The sequence below is a fragment of the Ranitomeya variabilis genome, chromosome 1 (assembly GCF_051348905.1).
Source record: "Ranitomeya variabilis isolate aRanVar5 chromosome 1, aRanVar5.hap1, whole genome shotgun sequence".
NCBI lineage: Eukaryota > Metazoa > Chordata > Amphibia > Anura > Dendrobatidae > Ranitomeya > Ranitomeya variabilis.
Window position 1 is genome coordinate 596,762,000 of NC_135232.1, and position 22,556 is coordinate 596,784,555.

Here is a 22,556-nt window from a genome sequence, read left to right on the forward strand (position 1 = left end):
TGTTGGCAGATTTGGAGGAGAACTGCACATAAATTGACTTATTGAACTGTGAATTATTGAACTAAGGAGCAGTACAACATTAGACTTTTGCCAATATATCTTATTATGAGAGTACCAGATCCTATTACTAGTTCCTGCAAGACTTTTTTGAAAATTGTTCATTGCATTCACATTTTACTTTTATTTTAAAAACTCATTCTACAAAGTCAATGCGAAACAGTGCCTTGACCTACTTTATGCTTCATAATAAGCAGCAGAGGATATTACGTCAACATAAAGCAGCAATGATAGGGCATAGAGACGATGTGGTAGCTGTGGTGACTAATTAATATGTGGTAAAACTTTTATTCCTTTTTTGTTGGTTGTTTTTTCATAACTTGACATTTTTTTCCATTTTAAAAGTTTAGTTTGAGCACAAAAATTGGACTCTGCATAACATCCTGTTCACACTTCGATTGGAAGCACAGTTGTCAGAATTTGTACACTCAAAGCCATAGATATGTTTTTAAAATACAAATACAGACTTATCACAAGAATGAGGGTCCCAATATTCCCTGTGTGAATGGAGGGATAGTAAGCATGTGTGGCCATTGCTCATTTACTGTGTATCAGTGAATTGGTAGCATGTGCTCCATTCACAAAGGGCTTTGGGTTCCGCACTTTTAGGATCATCAGGGAATCAGAAGCCAAACTCCCAGCAATCATTTTGTCTTGTGGATAAATATTTATTGAAAACGTCAACCCCCCCTTCCCGCTGAAGAACAGGAGAGACTTGGAGTGAATAGGCAATAGATACTTTATTAATATAAATACATAACAATTAATCAGCAATAAGCAAATAGTTAAAAAATTGTACAAACAGGATGGTATAAAGGGTGAGTGGGGATCACCGGGTGTACATCACCTGTGGAACCAGCATGCAGACATACTTGGTAAGAGACCTATCGCTATAGTAGCATATAGTCTATAGGCCAACCTGGCATACACAAGACAAATAATAAAGGTGACTCTTACCACTGCTGGGAAACAGAGTGACGCACACCCAGGTAGGTCCTTAAACGCAGTCCCCGACGCGCGTTTCGCCCACGGTTCTGTGTCGCTTTATCAAGACAAAATCATTTTGTCTTGTGGATAAATATTTATTGAAAACGTCAACCCCCCCTTCCCGCTGCAGCCAATTTTTACTTGTGTAGATTTTTTTTCGTTCTCATTCTTACAATATTGTTGTTTTTGTGAGATTACAAAGTAAGGATAACTTGCACTGTGGTTAAATGTGCATAGTGGTGAATATTGTCTAAAGGACAAGTGGAGGAAGAATTAGTATGTCAGATACTATATCAAATAGTGCCACCAAGATTTGAGGCTAGATTGGTAGTAAACCTGTGAAGCGCACTACAGTAATAAATAGATCAAGCAGGGATTACCTGAAATGGCTGTATGAGAGTCCTTGTCTCCTTAAGGTTCTTTGGTACATTCTTTGTTGTGGGTTTATTCAACAAACTTCCCAGATAAGATGAATAGCAGGCAACCGTGATGCAAGCTGTGAAAGCTATAGAAAGTTGGAGCGCTGTCCTGTCCTGTGACAGGCGTTCCTACACAGAGTCCGGCAGTATCCGTATGTACGCTTGGGTACTTACAGGACACCTGCGTGACGGCTTTGGTCACGTGACTCTCGAAATCAAGTGATGGGGATGCAGTAAAGTGCAGTGAGCATGTAGGACCAAAATCCAAAGTGCTTCGGAAATCTATCGGTTTCCTTCTTCAGAGATCCCTGAGAACCTGACTTTAAAATAGTTTGTAGCATCTAGTATATTATAGAGGCCTGATGCAGAGGCCACAAAAAAATGTTCTTTCCTTGTGTCGGGGACCTGATTTTAAAATAGTTTGTAGCATCTAGATGTTATAAAGGCCTGATCCAGAGACCACAAAAAATTCATCAGTTCCTAGTGTCATACAGTTGGGGATCTGACTTTTAAATACCTTATATTCTCGAGTATAAGCCGACCCGAGTATAAGCCGAGACCCCTAATTTTGCCACAAAAAACTGGGAAAACTTAATGACTTGAGTATAAGTCTAGGGTGGAAAATGCAGCAGCTACCGGTAAATTTCAAAAATAAAAATAGATACCAATAAAAGTAAAATTAATTGAGATATCAGTAGGTTAAGTGTTTTTGAATATCGATATTGAATCAGGAGCCCCATATAATGCTCCATACAGTTCATGTTGGGCCCCATAAGATGCTCCATATTAAAATATGTCCCATATAATGCTGCACAATAGTTAATAAGAGCCCCATAAGATGCTCCATAGAGACATTTGCCCCATATAATGCTGCACAAATGTTGATTATGGCCCCATAGTATGCTCCATAGAGATATTTACCCCACATAATGCTGCACAAATGTTGATTATGGCCCCATAAGATGCTCCATAGAGATTTGCCCCATATAATGCTGCACAAATGCCTGTTATGGCCCCATAAGATGCTCCATAGAGATATTTGCCTCATATAATGCTGCACAAATGCTGATTATTGCCCCATAAGATGCTCCATAGAGATTTGCCCCATATAATGCTGCACAAATGCCTAGTATGGCCCCATAAGATGCTCAATAGAGATATTTACCCCATATAATGCTGCACAAATGTTGATTATGGCCCCATAAGATGCTCCATAGAGATATTTGCCCCATATGCTGTTGCTGCGATTAAGACAAAAAAATGGCATACTAACTTCTAGTTGCTCAGGCCCCCGGCACTTGCAATATTCACCTGTCCTCGTTCCACCGCCGGGCGCTGCTCTGTCTTCTGTGTCCTCTGCACTGACATTCAGGCAGATGGCGCGCACTAACCACGTCATCACGCCCTCTGTCCTGAGCGTCACAGCCAGAGGATGCAGAAGACAGAGCGGCGCCCAGTGGTGGAATGAGGACAGGTGAATATCGTGCAATGCTGCTCACCCTCCCCATTATACTCACCTGCTCCCAGCACGGTCCCTGGCTGCTTCTCTGATGATCTTCTCCAGGTGCTGACAGCTTCTTCCAGCATTGAGCGGTCACCGTTACCGTTCATTACAGTAATGAATATGTGGCTCCACCCCTTTGGGAGTGCAGTCGCTGTTAGGGGTCAAGTTCCCGCCTCTGCACAGGGGGAATCTCGGGCCATCTCCGCTGTGGTCTCCCATTCTTCTCCTGCCGCAGTGGAGCCTGCTCAGTGGAGACGTCGGTCCCAGCGTCTCGCTCACTCTGACTCTGTACAGAGAGTTACTGCTGCTTTTCCTGCTTCTGCCATTGGAGTCAGTGCTGGGCAGCGGCGAGCAGATGCTTCTGGGACTAAGTCCTGCTTTTCTCGTTCTGAGCATACCCAGAGTAAAATATCTCAGTGGAGATCAAGGGTCACATGATCAGACACTGCAGCTAAGGCCATTGGTCCTTCAGGAAGGTCCTGTGGGTGCTCACGCTCTGTGGCAGCCTCGCATTGGTCCTTTTAGGAAGGTCCTGTATGTGCTGCAACTATTTAAGGCTCGCATGGCCACACGGCCATGCGCTAGTATTGTTCTATGTTGTACTTTGCTCCAGTTTGGTCACGTATGATTGTGTTCAGGGACCCGGTTGAAATAAGCCCCTAGAATGCTGGCACCTCCGGCGAGGAGTTTGTGTGTGTGCGTATTCAGGGACCTGGCTGAAATAGGCCCTAGCATGCTGGCATCTCCGGCGAGGAGTTTTGTGTGCATGCATGACCATGAACACTGACTGCTCTCATTTGGGTAGTTAGCCTGTGCAACTGTGAAAGTTAACAGGGCGCAGTGCTTTGAGTTCACGGCTACTCTGTGAAGTAACAGAGGTAGCTCATACCGCCATTTAGTTCCACCATTTGCTAGCAGCAGGTTCTCCTGCACGGTGGACCCCAGGCTGCGAATGCATATATCATAATAAAGTCTTTATATCCATTTGGTGCATTCCGCTAGCCCTAACATAATACTAGGGTCTGGCTAGTAAATGGCGGACATTCAGCAATCTTTGCGGTATATCCAGCAGCTGGAGGGTAGGTTGGCAGCTCTCGAGAGCTCAACCTCAGCTGTGGATGTTACCGCAGTTGCTGTACAGGCTGCTAGCATGGCTGCAGCAACCTTGTCCACTGCCACCCCTGTTCCGACATTCTCTCGCCTTCCGCTGCCAGAGAAATTTTCTGGAGACAGCAAGTCCTGTAGGGGATTCGTGAGTCAGTGCTCTATTCACCTCGAGCTCCTGGCTGCACGTTTTTCAACAGAGCAAGCTAAGGTGGGATTTATTGTGTCCCTCTTGTCGGACAGGGCGTTGGAGTGGGCTACACCGCTGTGGGAGCGTGGCGATCATGTGGCGCAGAGTGCTCCGCTGTTCCTGAACACTCTGAAACAGGTCTTTTTAGGACCTCGAGTTACCAATGACACAGTGCTCCAACTGCTGGCATTAACTCAGGGTGAGTCCTTGGTCAGCCATTTGCCGACCACTTCCGTACTTTAGCTTCTGAGCTGGAGTGGTCGGATAAAGCCTTTATCCCTATATTTTGGAGGGGGCTGGCTGGTCACGTTAAGGACGCTCTGGCCACTAGGGAGATTCCTGCCACACTGGAGGAGTTAATATCTGTCTCTACTCGTATTGACTTCCGTTTTAACGAGCGGAGGTTAGAGCGAGCTCAGTGTAGGCAGAGGTTTCGGCTGGCTCCCACCTTTGCCAAACCTCTGGAATCTCCGGTCCTGGTTCCTGAGTCACATGAGGGATCTAAGTCCCGGACCGCTTGTGCACACAAGCTCTGTCATGTTTGCCAGCAGTCAGGACATCTTGCCACCATCTTGCTCCCCAGCGGTCGAGGAAACGTCAGCGTCTAGTGGTAGTAGCTGGAGGTACACTAGACATGGTGACGTTTGCCTCCAAATTGTCCTTTAAGGGGACAATAATTATTGGCTCATCCTCCCACTCGGTAGAGCTCTGCGTGGATTCTGGGGTGGAGGGCAACTTTATGTCTTCAGCCTTCGCCCAACGTCACGCAATACCCCTGGCTATGCAACCAGTAACGGTACGAGTGGTGAATGGGTCGACACTGCCCTCACAGATAACACACCAGACCATCCCTCTTAGGGTACCGTCACACAGTGGCATTTTCATCGCTACGACGGTACGATTCGTGACGTTCTAGTGATATCGTTACGATCTCGCAGTGTCTGACACGCTACTGCGATCAGGGACCCTGCTGAGAATCGTACGTCGTAGCAGATCGTTTGAAACTTTCTTTCGTCGCTGGATCTCCCGCTGTCATCGCTGGATCGTTGTGTGTGACAGCGATCCAGCGATGCGTTCGCTTGTAACCAGGGTAAACATCGGGTTACTAAGCGCAGGGCCGCGCTTAGTAACCCGATGTTTACCGTGGTTACCAGCGTAAAAGTAAAAAAAAAAAAAACGTACATACTCACCATCTGATGTCCGTCAGATCCCTTGCCGTCCGCTTCCCGCTCTGACTGAGTGCCGCCGTAAAGTGAAAGCAGATCACAGCAATGACGTCGCCGCTGTGATCTGCTTTCACTTTACGGCGGCACTCAGTCAGAGCGGGAAGCAGACGGCAAGGGACCTGACGGACATCAGATGGTGAGTATGTACGTTTTTTTTTTTTTTTACTTTTACGCTGGTAACCACGGTAAACATCGGGTTACTAAGCGCGGCCCTGCGCTTAGTAACCCGATGTTTACCCTGGTTACCAGCGAACCTCGGCATCGTTGGTCGCTGGAGAGCGGTCTGTGTGACAGCTCCCCAGCGACTACACAACGACTTACCAACGATCACGGCCAGGTCGTATCGCAGGTCGTGATCGTTGGTAAATCGTATAGTGAGACGGTACCCTTACTCTGTCCATGTCGCCGTCCCATCAGGAGATTATATCTCTGCTCGTCATTCCTGAGGGAATTGTTGAGGTCCTGTTGGGGATACCATGGCTACGGTACCACTCTCCTCATATCAAGTGGTCCTCAGGCAGAATTTTGGGTTGGGGTGAATCTTGTGGGGGTAGGTGTCAGAGGGAGTGCGTTCAGGTTGCTACAACAGAGGTACCCGCAGATCTATCCTCTCTCCCCAAGCAATATCGGTCTTATGCAGACGTGTTCTCCAAAAAGGCGGCAGAGACTCTTCCGCCCCATCGCCTCTATGACTGTCCTATTGATCTCTTGCCTGGTGATGAGCCTCTCCGGGGTCGAGTTTATCCGTTATCTCTCCCGGGGATGGAGGCAATGTCTCAGTACATTCAAGAGAATCTGGCAAGAGGGTTCATCAGGAAGTCAGTGTCACCTGCTGGGGCTGGGTTCTTCTTCGTGCAGAAGAAGAGTGGGGAACTGCGTCCATGCATAGACTACAGGGGTCTTAATGCCATCACCACTAAAAATAAGTATCCTTTGCCCTTGATATCTGAGCTCTTCGATAGGCTTCGGGGAGCAATGGTGTTTATTAAACTAGATCTGCGGGTTGCTTACAACCTGATTTGCATCCGTGAGGGGGACGAATGGAAGACGGCTTTTAACACCAGGTTTGGGCACTATGAATATCTGGTGATGCCCTTCAGGCTCTGTAATGCCCCAGCCGTTTTCCAAGACTTTGTGAACGACATCTTCCGGGATATGCTCACCACCTCGGTCGTAGTCTATCTGGATGATATTCTCATCTACTCAGTCTCCAGATATTGACTCCCACCGGAGAGATGTTTGCAAAGTCTTTGACCTCCTACGGGCAAACTCCCTCTATGCCAAGTTAGAGAAGTGTATGTTCAAGCAGGAGTCCTTACCTTTCCTAGGCTATATCATCTCCGCCCAGGGATTGACTATGGATCCTGCCAAACTACAGGCTGTGATGGACTGGCAGGAACCCCATTCTCTTAAAGCGGTGCAGCGCTTTATGGGGTTCATTAATTATTATCGCCAGTTCATTCCACACTTCTCAACTTTCGTAGCTCCCTTGGTTGCCCTCACCAAGAAGGGGGCAAATCCCAAATTGTGGTCTGAGGAGGTCCCCAAGGCCTTTAACTCCATAAAGTCACACTTCGCTAGCGCTCCCATCCTACATCGCCCAGATGTAGATAAGCCATTTATCATGGAGGTGGTTGCCTCATCTGTTGGTGCTGGAGCAGTCCTCTTCCAAAAGGATGCTCAAGGTCGGAAGCATCCTTGCTTCTTCTTTTCTAAGACCTTCTCACCAGCAGAGAGGAATTATTCCATCGGGGACAGGGAGTTGCTAGCCATGAAGTTGGCCTTCTCGGAGTGGAGACATCTCTTGGAGGGAGCTCGTTTTTCATTCCAAGTCTTTACAGATCATAAAAATTTGGTGTACCTGCAGACAGCCCAGCGGTTAAATTCTCACCAGGCCAGATGGTCCTTGTTCTTCTCCCGCTTTCATTTCACCCTCCATTTTCTTTCTGGGGAGAAGAACATTCGTGAAGACGCTCTCTATCGCTCCGTTGTGTCATCTGTGGAGGAGGAAGAGGAGCCTCGGCTTATTGTCCCCACTGAGAGCCTGAGAACCGTGGCCCCGGTTTTGCTAGAGTCTGTGCCTCCGGGCAAGACTTTTGTACCATCCAGTTTGCGACCGGAGGTTTTCTCTTGGGCACATTCATCCAGGGTGGGTGGACATTTTGGTAACAAAAGACATCTGAGTTACTGGAGAGGACATACTGGTGGCCGCATATGGCTCGTGATGTCGCAGACTATGTTCGGGCATGTGTCTCTTGCGCCAAGAACAAGTCCCCTCGGCAACGGCCAGCTGGGTTGCTTTATTCTCTGCCTGTGGCGGACAGGCCCTGGGAGATGGTCGGGATGGACTTTGTGGTGGGCTTACCCAAGTCTCAAAACTGCACCATTATCTGGGTGATCACCGACCATTTTTCCAAAATGGTTTATTTGGTGCCTCTTCCACGGCTACCGTCTGCACGGGCTCTGGCAGCCTTGTTCATCAAGCATATCTTTCGTTTACATGGTATGCCAGACAAGATTGTCAGTGACCGGGGTCCCCAGTTTGCGTCTCAATTCTGGAGGGAGCTTTGTCGTCTACTCAGTATTGAGTTAAATCTCTCCTCGGCTTATCATCCCGAGACGAATGGGTTGGTTGAAAGGGCCAATCAGACTCTGGTCACTTATTTGCGACATTTTGTTTCTGCCAGGCAGGATGACTGGGCATCCTTGTTACCGTGGGCTGAGTTTGCCCTTAACAACGCTGTAGCCGACTCCACCGGTCAGACTCCTTTCCTCCTTAATTACGGCCAACATCCGCGGGTTCCTGTGACTATGCCCGTGTACTCCACTGATTCCAGGATGGCAGACTGGGCAGTAGAGGCACGAGACATTTGGGACTGCACTCAGGATGCTATCCAGGCCTCCAAGGAGAGAATGAGGTCCTCCGCCGATGCACATCGGCGCCCTGCCCCGACCTTTGCTCCTGGCGACTTAGTGTGTCTCTCCGCCCGTAACATCAGGCTGCGTGTTGAGTCCACTAAGTTTGCACCTCGCTACTTAGGTCCCTTCAAGGTCCTCGAACAGGTTAACCCTGTGGTCTACCGTCTAGCCCTTCCTCCATGCCTTGGTATCACCGACACCTTTCATGTGTCCCTCCTTAAGCCCGTATACATGTCCCGGTTTTCTGAGTCATCTGCCGGGACATCGGGTTCGTCTATGGATGATTACGAGGTGAACGCTATTTTGGGGTGCAAGGTGGTTCGTGGCAAAAAATTTTATTTGGCGGACTGGAAGGGTTACAGTCCTGAGAGCCTGCTGAGCACATTCGGGCTCCACAGCTCATTGCTGCCTTCGAAAGTAGCGAGGCCCAAGGAGGGGGGCCCTAGGGAGGTGGGTAATGTTAGGGGTCGAGTTCCCACCTCGGCACAGGGGGAATCTCGGGCCATCTCCGCTGCGGTCTCCCATTCTTCTCCTGCCGCAGTGGAGCCTGCTTAGCAGAGACGTCGGTCCCAGTGTCTCGCTCACTCTGACTGTGTACAGAGAGTTACTGCTGCTTTTCCTGCTTCTGCTATTGGAGTCAGTGCTGGGCAACAGCGAGCAGACGCTTCTGGGACTAAGTCCTGCTTTTCTCGTTCTGAGCATGCCCAGAGTAAGATATCTCAGTTGAGATCAAGGGTCACATGATCAGACACTGCAGCTAAGGCCATTGGTCCTTCAGGAAGGTCCTGTAGGTGCTCACGCTCTGTGGCAGCCTCTCATTGGTCCTTCCAGGAAGGTCCTGTACGTGCTGCAACTATTTAAGGCTCGCATGGCCGCACGGCCATGCGCTAGTATTGTTCTATGTTGTACTTTGCACCAGTGTGGTCACGTATGATTGTGTTCAGGGACCCGGCTGAAATAAGCCCCTAGAATGCTGGCACCTCCGGCGAGGAGTTTGTGTGTTTGAGTATTCAGGGACTTGGCTGAAATAGGCCCTAGCATGCTGGCATCTCCGGCGAGGAGTTTTGTGTGCATGCATGACCACTGACTGCTCTTGTTTGGGTAGTTAGCCTGTGCAACTGTGAAGGTTAACAGAGCACAGTGCTTTGAGTTCACGGCTACTCTGTGAAGTAACACAGGTAGCTCATACCACCATTTAGTTCTGCCATTTGCTAGCAGCAGGTTCTCCTGCATGGTGGACCCCGGGCTGCGAACGCATGTATCATAATAAAGTCTTTATATCCATTTGGTGCGTTCCGCTAGCCCTAACAGTCGCGTCCATATTCATTACTGTAATGAGCGGTAATGGTGACCGTTCAATGCTGGAAGAAGCTGTGAGCATCCGGAGACCATTGGGGATGCAGGGACCTCGTCAGGAGCAGGTGAGTATGTGACAGCCGACGCTCCCCCTCCCCCACCAACTCCTGAGACAATGACTCGAGTATAAGCCGAGAGGGGCACTTTCAGCCTAAAGAAATGGGCTGAAAATCTCAGCATCCAGTGTGTTATACAGGCCTAATCCAGAGGCAACAAAAAATTATTCTGTTCCTAGTATCATACAGTAGGAGACCTGACTTTAAAATAGTTTGCAGTGTCTAATGTGCTATAGAGACCTGATCCAGAGGCCACAAGGCATTTTCTGTTCCTAGCGTCATAAAGTAGAAGACCTGACTTTCTAATAGTTTGTAGCATCTATTGTGCTATATAGGCCAGATGCAGAGACCACAAAAAATATTCCTGTTCCTAATGTCATACAGTAGAAGACCTGACTTTTAAATAGTTTTTAGCATCTAGTGTGTTATAGAGGCCTGATCCAGAGGCAATGAAAAATTCTTCAGTTCCTAGTGTCACATAGTAAGGGACCTGACTTTAAAATACTTTGTAGCACCTAGGTTCAATAAATGCTAAAACTGATCTACCATTGTGATTCTCCAGGTCATTATGAGTTCATTGACACCAAATATGTTTAGGTTCTTTTTTATCTAAGTGGTGAAAAAAAATTTCAACCTTTGTTGAAAAAAACAAATGCGTCATTTTCCTATACCCGTAGCCTTTCCCTTTTTCTTAATCTCGGGTTGGTAGAGGGCTTAATTTTTGACCGCTGAGCTGATGTTTTTAATGATACCATTTTGGTGCAGATACGATCTTTTGATTGCCCGTGATTGCATTTTAATGTAAATTCATGGCGACAAAAAAAATGCAATTCTGGCATTTTGACTTTTTTTCTCATTACGCCGTTTAACGATCAGGTTATTCCTTTTTTCTATTGATAGATCAGGCAATTCTGAATGCGGTAATACCAAATATGTGTTCTGTGGGTAAACAAAGTATTTAGTCAGCCACCAATTATGCAAGTTCTCCCACTTAAAAAGATGAGAGAGGCCTGTAATTAACTTCATAGGTAGACCACAACTAAGAGAGTCAAAATGCGAAAACATATCCAGAAAATCACCTTGTCTGATTTGGCAAGATTTATTTTGCAAATTATGGTGGAAAATAAGTATTTGGTCACCTAGAAACGTGCAAGATTTCTGGCTCTCGCAGACCTGTAACTTTTTTAAGAGGCTCTTCTGTCTTCCACTCATTACCTTTAGTAATGGCAATTGTTTGTACTTGTTATCACTATAAAAGACACATGTCCACAACCTCAAAGAGGCACACTCCAAACTTCACCTCCACACCATAACAAAGGCTACCATCAGTAACACACTACGCCGCCAGGGACTCAGGTCCTTCAGTACCAGACATGTCCCCCTGCTTAAGCCAGTACATGTCCGGGCCCATCTGAAGTTTGCTAGAGAGCATTTGGATTGTCTAAATGAGTATTGGGAGAATGTCATATGGTCTGATGAAACCAAAGTAGAACTGTTTGGTAGAAACAAAACTCAAGTTTGGAGGAGACAGAATGCTATCGCATCCCAAGAATGCCATACCTACTGTGAAGCATGGAGGTGGCAACGTCATGCTTTGGGCTCTGCAAAGGGACCAGGACGACTGATCCGTGTACATGAAAGAATGAAAGGGGCCATCTATCATGAGATTTTGAGTTCAAACCTCCTTCCATCAGCAAGGGCATTGAAGATGAGATGTGGATGGGTCTTTCATCATGATAATGATCCCAAGCAAACCGCCAGGGCAAAGAAGGATTGGCTTCATAAGAAGCATATGAAGGTCCTGGAGTAGCCTAGCCAGTTTCCAGATATCAACCCCATATAAAACCTTTGGAGGGAGTTGAAACTCTGTGTTGCCCAGCAACAGGCCCAAAACATCACTGCTCTAAAGGAGATCTGCATGGAGGAATGGGCCAACATACCACCAACAGTGTGTGCCAACCTTGTGAAGACTTACATTACAAAAAACGTTTGACCTCTGTCATTGCCAACAAAGGATATAATTCATAATATTGAGATTAACTTTTGTTAATGACCAAATACTTATTTTCCACCATAATTTGCAAAATAAATATTGCCAAATCAGACAAGGTGATTTTCTGGACATATTTTTTCATTTTGACTCTCATAGATGGGATCTACCTATGACGTCAATTACAGGCCTCTCTCATCTTTTTAAGTGGGAGAACTTGCACTATTGGTGGCTGACTAAATACTTTTTTTCCTCAATGTATGTTTGATTTTTTTTATAGTTTTATTTTGAATGGGGCAAAAGGGGGGTGATTTGATTTTTTTTCTATATTTTTAAAACCTTTTTTTATTCATTTGGTATGCTTAAATAGACTCCATTGGAGTCTAGAAGCTGCAATAACTCAATCGGCTCTGCTACATACAGTCGATAATCAGATCACCTGTATGTAGCCGAATTGCTCACTTGCTATGAGCGCCGACCACCAGGTGGTGCTCATAGCAAGCCGGCAGTGACAACCATAGAGATCTCCAGGAGACCTCTGGTTGTCATGTCAACCCATTGATGACCCGCGATCACAGGATGGTGGTCACTGGCAGGCGAATTTACGGCAAGATTTCCAGAAGTGTATGTTGACTACCGATGTCAGTGTTTGACAGTGGCATTTAACGTATTAAGAGCTGTGGGTGGATTGCGATTCCACCCGTGGCTGTTCCGGGTTCATGCCAGCTGTTCAAAACAACTGACAACTGGGAAAGATGTGGGCTCACCGCCGGAGCCCACATCAAAGGGAGGGAGTCCTACATCGGCGTAAATGTACACCCGATGTCGGAAATTGGTTAATGATTATGGACATATATAACCATATAAAATCTAGATTTTATGTTCTACGATTTAAAAATGACCACTTAAAATCAAATCTCTTTTTTCCATGACTAGATAAAAAGCAGACGGTAAAATAAAAGTGAAACCTGTCATGTTTTTTGTAGCATCTAGAGGGTCCCCAGTGCATTCTTAGTGATGCAATGTGCATCACTAACATCTTTTTTTAATTAAAATCGTCGCTGTAATTTTTATGAAAAAGCACTTTATATAGTTATAACTGTTAGGGTCTGTTAGGTTTGGCAGATTGCACTAAATTAAATAAATAATAAAGTACAATCGCAACCTGAGGTCCACCATGTAGAGAGGCAAAACTGCTGCTAGTGTGAACAATGAGGGAACAGACAGTGAGCGATTGCCTGGACATACTGTGTTAATGCCACGCAGTGTGAATGGAACACTAAGCACCAAACTCCGTTACTCCACATACTGGGTGTTTGATTCCACTCGAGAGACAACCATAGGCTCTATAGAATTATCAACCTGAGTTAGAGGATCCTTGGGATGGGCGAAGTTTGGAGCCATCCGAATCCCAGTTCTATTTTGAGCTCGCTCCAACCCCCGCTCAACATGCCGGAGATCTATGCGAGTGGACACAGATATTAATTCCTCCAGAGTAGTGGGAATCTTCCTAGTGGCCATAACATCCTTGACATGATCTGCTAAACACCTCCAAAAAATAGGTATCAGGACCTTATCAGACCACTCCAACTCTGAAACCAGAGTACCAAATTGGATGGCAAATTGACTAACCAAGGATGAAACCTGAGTTAGGGCCAGCAGTTGGTGCGGTATCATGGTTTACTTGTGGCCCCAAAATGACCTCTTTTAGGGCACCCAAAAAATGGGAGTTGCTCCGAACCACCTGGTTTTTATGCTCCCTCCTACAGGGGAGTAGCCCACTCCAACGCTCTGTCCGTCAACAAAGACACCACAAATCCCACCTTAGCTCGCTTAGAAGAGAAACAGGAGGTCAGTAACTCCAGCTGAATTGATCACTGATTCACGATTTCCCTGCAAGCCTTGCTGTCTCTTGAGAATTTATCCGGTAGTGGAAAATGTGAAAAAGAGGGAACAGGAGCAACACCAGAAACCCTAGAGATGGCTTCGCTGACTGCTTGTGCCGCTACTGCGGATAAATCCACAGTTGAAGTCACCCACTCAATCGTGGACAGCCGGTCCTCCAGCTGCTGGTTGTACCACTGGAGACGCTGCTCATCCGCCATTACTAGCCAGACCCTGGTGCTAGTATACTGTTAGGGTTGGCGGATTGCACTAAATAAAATAAATCAAAGTGCAATCGCAACCTGGGGTCCACTGTGCAGATTTGTAAAACTGCTGCTAGTGTGAACAATGACGGAAGAGACAAGGACCTATTGCCTGGACACACTGTGTTAATGCCACATAGTGTGAACAGAGCATAAAGCACCAAACTCTGATACTCCACAGAGAGTTATTGAACATATGTAAACAGAGTGCTATGCCCTGGTGAACGTCACAGGGAGAATACAAGGAAAAGCTTGCTCGGCAGCAGAGCTGTGTCAATCCCACACAGAAACTAAACAGATGTTGAGCATAATACCCTGACTAGGGTTGAGCTTGCTCTGAAACTCTACTGTGCTAACCACACACATGTAGGTAACAGACGCTATAAGCCAAGTGGTTAATTGCCCCCACTGACGCTTGCTGCCTATGTGTACAGTCCCAAAGCTAGACAGAAATACAACACTTGCAGACAGAGTAGTAATGCCTCCACTCACATAGCCACACATAAATGATACTAGCGCACCCACGTGAGCCGCTGAGAGCCTTTTAAATGCAAGGCTCCACCCCAAACACTCACGTCCAGCCAGCCGAGGAGTCATCCATGGACCAATCTGGAGCTGCCACATCACCAGAGCCGGAGATGTTCGACCACCAATAGCAAGACACCACATCATGAACTTTCTCAACCTACTGAACCACCGCATGACCAGTTCTACCCTCTTCTAGTGTATCCTCACCCATCCCCTGTAGACTGTGAGCTCTCACGAGCAGGGTCCTCTCTCCTTCTGTACCTGTTAGTGACTTGTTTTTGCCCATGTTTATTGTATTTGTCTATACTTGCCCCCTTTTCACATGTAAAGCGCCAAGGAATTAATGGCACTATAAAAAATGTATAATAATAATAATACCACAAGCCTGAGCAAGACGCTGGGACCAACGTCTATGCTCAGCAGCACCCTCAGCTGCCGAACCTGAATGGGAGACTGCTCGTTTAGTCATAGGTGTGTGCTTCATTGTGTTCAGTCATGGTTGTCCTAGCCCATGCAATTTGAATTATGTTCCCTGGTTTTTGCTGACTTCGCTGGAACTCCTCAACTTAAGTAGTGTGTATTGGGGAAACGCGCTTAAAAATGCATCTTTTTAGACAAGCTTATCACCTCAACTCGCTAACCCAACTCTTCCCTGTTCCTGCCTAAACATTAATCATAATTAGAGATGAGTGAATATGTTTGGAAAACGATCGCCAAACATAAATTCGGCACGAATATTGTGTATTTGGATTTGTGATCTGTAACATGAGCATTTTTCTTAAAATCGGAAAAAGTCGGTAACATTCGGTAAAAGTGCAGGAAAATTATTGTGTTGCCACTAAAGTATTTTAAAGTAAATGATAGATAGATAAATAGAAAGATAGATAGATAGAAAGAATAAAAGCTGGCAATTCATGTGCCGCGTACAGTATAATCACAGCATGACAGGTTAGAATAGAATAGATAGAATAGATATATACACATAGAATAGATAGATATATACTGTAGATGTCAGTGATACACACATATATGTATATACTAGATCAGGGGTCTCAAACTGCATTCCTTGAGGGCCACAAACCATGCGTGTTTTCAAGATTTCCTTCTCATTGCACAAGGTGCTGGAATCATTATGTGTGTAGGTGATTAAATTATCACCTGTGCAGTACAAGGAAATCCTGAAAACATGACCTGTTTGCGGCCCTTGAGAAATGCAGTTTGAGACCTCGGTACTAGATGGAGGCCCCGATGTGATAGGGCGGTAAAGTCACAATGGGGGCAGGCTTTGCAGCGTTGAGAATCTCTCCCCCCATGTGCTCACCCACCTATCCACTCTCTCTTTCCCCATGTGCTGACTTCTCCCGTCTGTGCTCTGTCTACCACATGTGCTATTCCCCTTGCCTGCTGTCTTTCTCCTTCCTGTGCTGTGTTCTTCCCTCATGTCCCGTTTGAGCTGTCTCCCCCCTGTGCTCTGTCTCTCTAACCCCTGTGTGCTTTCTCTCTCCCCATCTGCTGTCTTCTCCTCTCATGTCATTTCTTCTTTGACCTGTGTACCCCATGTGCTCACCCCTTGTTTGCTCTCTATTTCTCCACCACTGTGCTATCTTCTTCCCTCATGTAAGCAAAGGACAATACTGACAGTGAAATATTTTACCTCACAAAATGAATGCACTTTGATCCCCTGCTGTACTGTCAGTATTGTCTTTTGCGTCCTCCCCGCCCAGGAGATGTGGTATGCTCCGTACATGGTCAGACACAGTCAATTTTTAAAATCAACTTTCTTTCATGGGAAAACCCCTTTAATGTGACCGGCGTCATCTGCCTGTAGACACGTCGGGCATCTGCCACCAGGATCAGCGGAATGATTCACTGCACCTGCGCATAATTAGCGTAGGCGCAGTAAATCAGACTGCCATCATGTGCGTGTGTGAGTGTGTGAGTATGAGTGTGTGAGAGTGTTTGTGAGTGTGTGTGTATGTGTGTGGTGCGTACGGCATATAGAGTGTGTGTGTGTGTTTGGTGCGACGGTGGTACCGCGCAATAGGTTGGTACCAGCAGTAGTTTCCATATTGAGACACACATCAACTTAGTGAACTTTCTCCACTTGGAATTCTGGGATACGGTGACATCTGGACAGAACAGGAAATGAAAACATTACAAGGCAATTATATAAATAGATATTACATAGATGGATGTAAGCAGGAAATTCATCAGCCACGTACTGTAAACTCACATTGACAGGTTAGAAAAGAATAGAAAAAACAGACATATACACATAGAATACATATACAGTTGTGCTCAAAAGTTTACATACCCTGGCAGAATTTTTGTTTGCTTGGCCTTTTTTCAGAGAATATGAATGATAACACCAAAACTTTTTCTCCACTCAAGGTTATTGGTTGGGTGAAGCCATTTATTGTCAAACTACTGTGTTTTCTCTTTTTAAATCATAACGACAACCCAAAACATCGAAATGAGCCTGATAATAAGTTCACATACCCTGGTGATTTTGGCCTGATAACATGCACAGAATTTGACACAAATGGGTTTGAATGCCTACTAAAGGTAACATCCTCACCTGTGACCTGTTTACTTGTAATCAGTGTGTATGCATAAAAGCTGAGTGAGTTTCTGGGATCCAGACAGACTCTTGCATCTTTCATCCAGCTACTGATATTTCTGGATTGTGAATCATGGAGATAGCAAAAGAATTGTCAACGGATCTACGGGAAAAGGTAGCTTAACTGTATAAAACAGGAAAGGGATACAAAAAGATATCCAAGGAATTGATAATGCCAGTCAGCAACGTTCAAACTGTGATTAACAAATGGAAAAATAATGTAGAAAAACCACGGTCAGGTAGACCAACAAAAATGTCCACAATGTTAGGGGTCGAGTTCCCGCCTCTGCACAGGGGGAATCTCAAGCCATCTCCGCTGCGGTCTCTGTCATGGTTCCCAATGGCAAGGGAACGTCAGAGAACTTAAATAACAGACTAGCTCTTGGGTGATGGAATCTCGAGCTGACCGTGAGCTAAACCTACCACACAACTAACAGTGGCCGGGTGACGTACCTACGTTTTATCCCTAGACGCCCAGTGCCAGCCGGAGAACTAACTAACCCTAATAGAGGAAAAAACAGACCTGGCTTACCTCTAGGGAAATTCCCCCAAAAAGGAGACAGAAGCCCCCCACATATATTGACGGTGAGTTCAGAGGAAAAGACATACGCAGTATGAAGGTAGGTTCAGCAAAGCGAGGTCCGCTTACTAGATAGTAAGAAGATACAATAGGGAACTTCACGGTCAGCTGAAAACCCTATTAAAATACCATCCAGAAATTACTTTAAGACTCATGTGTCAACTCATGACACCGGAGTGGTAATTTCGGCCCACAAGAGCTTCCAGCTACAGAAACATAACATAACTGTGAACTGGAACAAAAATGCAAACAAACTTAGGACTAAGAGTCCAACTTAGCTGATAGTAGTCTAGAAGCAGGAACATGCAACAGAAAGGCTCTGGTTACATTGATGGCCGGCACTAGAATAACTGAGCAGCAAGGCTAAATAGGATACTCCCACATCCTGATGGAAACAGGTGAACAGAGAAAGTGAAGCACACAAGTCCAGTACCACCAGCGACCACCGGGGGAGCTCAAAAACCAAATTCACAACAGTACCCCCCCCTCAAGGAGGGGGCACCGAACCCTCACAAGAACCACCAGGACGATCAGGATGAGCCCTATGAAAGGCACGGACCAAATCAGAGGCATGAACATCAGAGGCTGTCACCCAAGAATTATCCTCCTGACCGTAGCCCTTCCACTTGACCAGATACTGAAGTTTCCGTCTGGAAACACGGGAGTCCAAGATCTTCTCCACAACGTACTCCAATTCACCCTCAACCAACACCGGAGCGGGAGGCTCAACGTAAGGCACAACCGGTACCTCATACCTGCGCAATAATGACCGATGGAAGACATTATGGATAGAAAAAGATGCCGGGAGGTCCAATCGAAAGGACACAGGGTTAAGAATCTCCAAAATCTTATACGGGCCGATGAACCGAGGCTTAAACTTAGGAGAAGAAACCCTCATAGGGACAAAACGAGAAGACAACCACACCAAGTCCCCAACACGAAGACGAGGACCAACACGACGACGGCGGTTAGCAAAATGTCGAGTCTTCTCCTGGGACAACTCCAAATTGTCCACCACCTGTCCCCAAATCCGATGCAACCTATCCACCACAGTATCCACTCCAGGACAATCCGAAGACTCCACCTGACCAGAAGAAAAGCGAGGATGAAACCCCAAATTGCAAAAGAAAGGAGAAACCAAAGTGGCAGAACTAGCCCGATTATTGAGGGCAAACTCCGCCAACGGCAAAAAGGCAACCCAGTCATCCTGATCCGCAGACACAAAACACCTCAAATAAGTCTCCAAGGTCTGATTAGTTCGCTCAGTCTGGCCATTAGTCTGAGGATGGAACGCAGACGAAAAAGACAAATCAATGCCCATCCTAGCACAGAACGCCCGCCAAAATCTAGACACGAACTGGGTCCCCCTGTCAGAAACGATATTCTCCGGAATACCATGCAAGCGAACCACATTTTGAAAAAACAGAGGAACCAACTCGGAAGAGGACGGCAACTTAGGCAAGGGCACCAAATGAACCATCTTTGAAAAACGGTCACACACCACCCAGATGACAGACATTTTCTGAGAAACAGGGAGATCAGAAACAAAATCCATAGAGATGTGAGTCCAAGGCCTCCTTGGAATAGGCAAAAATAACAACAATCCGCTAGCCCGAGAACAACAAGGTTTGGCCCGAGCACAAACATCACAAGACTGCACAAAAACTCGTACATCTCGAGACAGAGAAGGCCACCAGAAGGACCTAGCCACCAAATCCCTGGTACCAAAGATCCCGGGATGACCTGCCAATGCAGAAGAATGAACCTCCGAGATGACTCTACTGGTCCAATCATCAGGAACAAACAGTCTACCAGGCGGGCAACGATCAGGTCTATCCGCCTGAAACTCCTGCAAAGCCCGTCGCAGGTCTGGGGAAACAGCAGATAATATCACCCCATCCTTAAGGATACCTGTAGGTTCAGAATCACCAGGGAAATCAGGCTCAAAACTCCTAGAAAGGGCATCCGCCTTCACATTTTTAGAACCTGGTAAGTATGAGACCACAAAATTAAACCGAGAGAAAAACAACGACCAGCGCGCCTGTCTAGGATTCAGGCGCCTGGCAGACTCAAGATAAATCAAATTCTTGTGATCGGTCAATACCACCACCTGATGTCTAGCCCCCTCAAGCCAATGACGCCACTCCTCAAAAGCCCACTTCATAGCCAAAAGCTCCCGATTACCAATATCATAATTTCGCTCGGCGGGCGAAAATTTTCGAGAAAAGAACGCACAAGGTCTCATCACGGAGCAATCGGAACTTTTCTGCGACAAGACCGCCCCAGCTCCGATCTCGGAAGCATCGACCTCAACCTGAAAAGGAAGAGTAACATCAGGCTGACGCAACACAGGGGTGGAAGAAAAGCGGCGCTTAAGCTCCCGAAAGGCCTCCACAGCAGCAGGGGACCAATCAGCAACATCAGCACCCTTTTTGGTCAAATCAGTCAAAGGTTTAGCAACATCAGAAAAACCAGTTATAAATCGACGATAAAAATTAGCAAAGCCCAAAAATTTCTGAAGGCTCTTAAGCGAAGAAGGTTGCGTCCAATCACAAATAGCCCGAACCTTGACAGGATCCATCTCAATGGAAGAGGGGGAAAAAATGTACCCCAAAAAAGAAATCTTTTGAACCCCAAAAATACACTTAGAACCCTTCACACACAAGGAATTAGAATGCAAAACCTGAAAAACCCTCCTGACCTGTTGGACATGAGAATCCCAGTCATCCGAAAAAATCAAAATATCATCCAGATACACGATCATGAATTTATCCAAATATTCCCGGAAAATGTCATGCATAAAGGACTGAAAGACTGAAGGGGCATTTGAAAGACCAAAAGGCATTACTAAATACTCAAAATGGCCCTCGGGCGTATTAAATGCGGTTTTCCACTCATCCCCCTGCTTAATTCGCACCAAATTATACGCCCCACGGAGATCAATCTTAGAGAACCACTTAGCCCCTTTTATTCGAGCAAACAAATCAGTCAGCAGTGGCAGAGGATACTGATATCTGACTGTAATTTTATTCAAGAGTCGATAATCAATACACGGCCTCAAAGAGCCATCTTTTTTAGATACAAAGAAAAAACCGGCTCCTAAGGGAGATGAAGAAGGACGAATATGTCCCTTTTCCAGGGACTCCTTAATATATTCTCGCATAGCAGCATGTTCAGGTACAGATAGATTAAATAAACGACCCTTTGGAAATTTACTGCCCGGAATCAGATCTATGGTACAATCGCAATCTCTGTGAGGAGGTAGTGAACCAAGCTTAGGCTCCTCAAAAACATCACGATAATCAGATAAAAATTCCGGAATCTCAGAGGGAATAGATGACGAAATGGAAACCAAAGGTACGTCTCCATGAGCCCCCTGACATCCCCAGCTTAACACAGACATTGCTTTCCAGTCAAGAACTGGGTTATGAGATTGTAACCATGGCAATCCGAGCACCAAAACATCATGTAAATTGTACAACACAAGGAAGCGAATCGTCTCCTGATGGTCTGGATTCATACGCATAGTCACTTGTGTCCAGTATTGTGGTTTATTACTAGCCAATGGTGTAGAGTCAATACCCTTCAGAGGTATAGGAACTTCCAGAGGCTCTAGGTCAAACCCACAGTGCCTGGCAAAGGACCAATCCATGAGACTCAAAGCGGCGCCAGAGTCGACATAGGCATCCGCGGTAATTGACGATAATGAACAAATCAAGGTCACAGACAAAATAAACTTAGACTGTAAAGTGCCAATTGAAATAGACTTATCAACCTTTTTTGTACGTTTAGAGCATGCTGATATAACATGAGTTGAATCACCACAATAGAAGCACAACCCATTTTTTCGCCTAAAATTCTGCCGTTCGCTTCTGGACAGAATTCTATCACATTGCATATTTTTGGAGCCTTCTCAGAAGACACCGCCAAATGGTGCACAGGTTTGCGCTCCCGCAAACGCCGATCAATCTGAATAGCCATTGTCATGGACTCATTCAGACCTGTAGGTGCAGGGAACCCCACCATAACATCTTTAATGGCATCAGAGAGACCCTCTCTGAAATTCGCCGCCAGGGCGCACTCATTCCACTGAGTAAGCACAGACCACTTACAAAATTTTTGGCAGTATATTTCAGCTTCATCTTGCCCTTGAGATAGGGCCATCAAGGTTTTTTCAGCCTGAATCTCTAAATTAGGTTCCTCATAAAGCAACCCCAAAGCCAGAAAAAACGCATCCACATTGAGCAACGCAGGATCCCCGGGTGCCAATGCAAATGCCCAGTCTTGAGGGTCACCCCGCAGCAAGGAAATTACTATCCTAACCTGCTGTGCGGGATCTCCAGCGGAGCGAGATCTCAGGGAAAGAAATAATTTACAATTATATTTGAAATTCAGGAAACGAGATCTATCCCCGGAGAAAAATTCTGGTATAGGAATTCTAGGTTCAGATATAGGAGCATGAATAACAAAATCCTGTAAATTTTGAACCTTCGTAGCAAGATTATTCAAACCTGTAGTCAAACTCTGAGGATCCATTTTAATCAGGTGAGATCAGAGCCATTCAAGGATTAGAAGGAGAGAGAGAGGCAAAGGCTGCAATTAGAGCAGAAATGCAACTGAGTCAACTATAGAGCAAGCTCAGAAGAAAAAAAAAATAAAAAAAATCTGCAGACTTCTTTTTCTCTCCTTTCTTCTGCCAACGGTTTTAACCCTTGGCCGGCCATACTGTCATGGTTCCCAATGGCAAGGGAACGTCAGAGAACTTAAATAACAGACTAGCTCTTGGGTGATGGAATCTCGAGCTGACCGTGAGCTAAACCTACCACACAACTAACAGTGGCCGGGTGACGTACCTACGTTTTATCCCTAGACG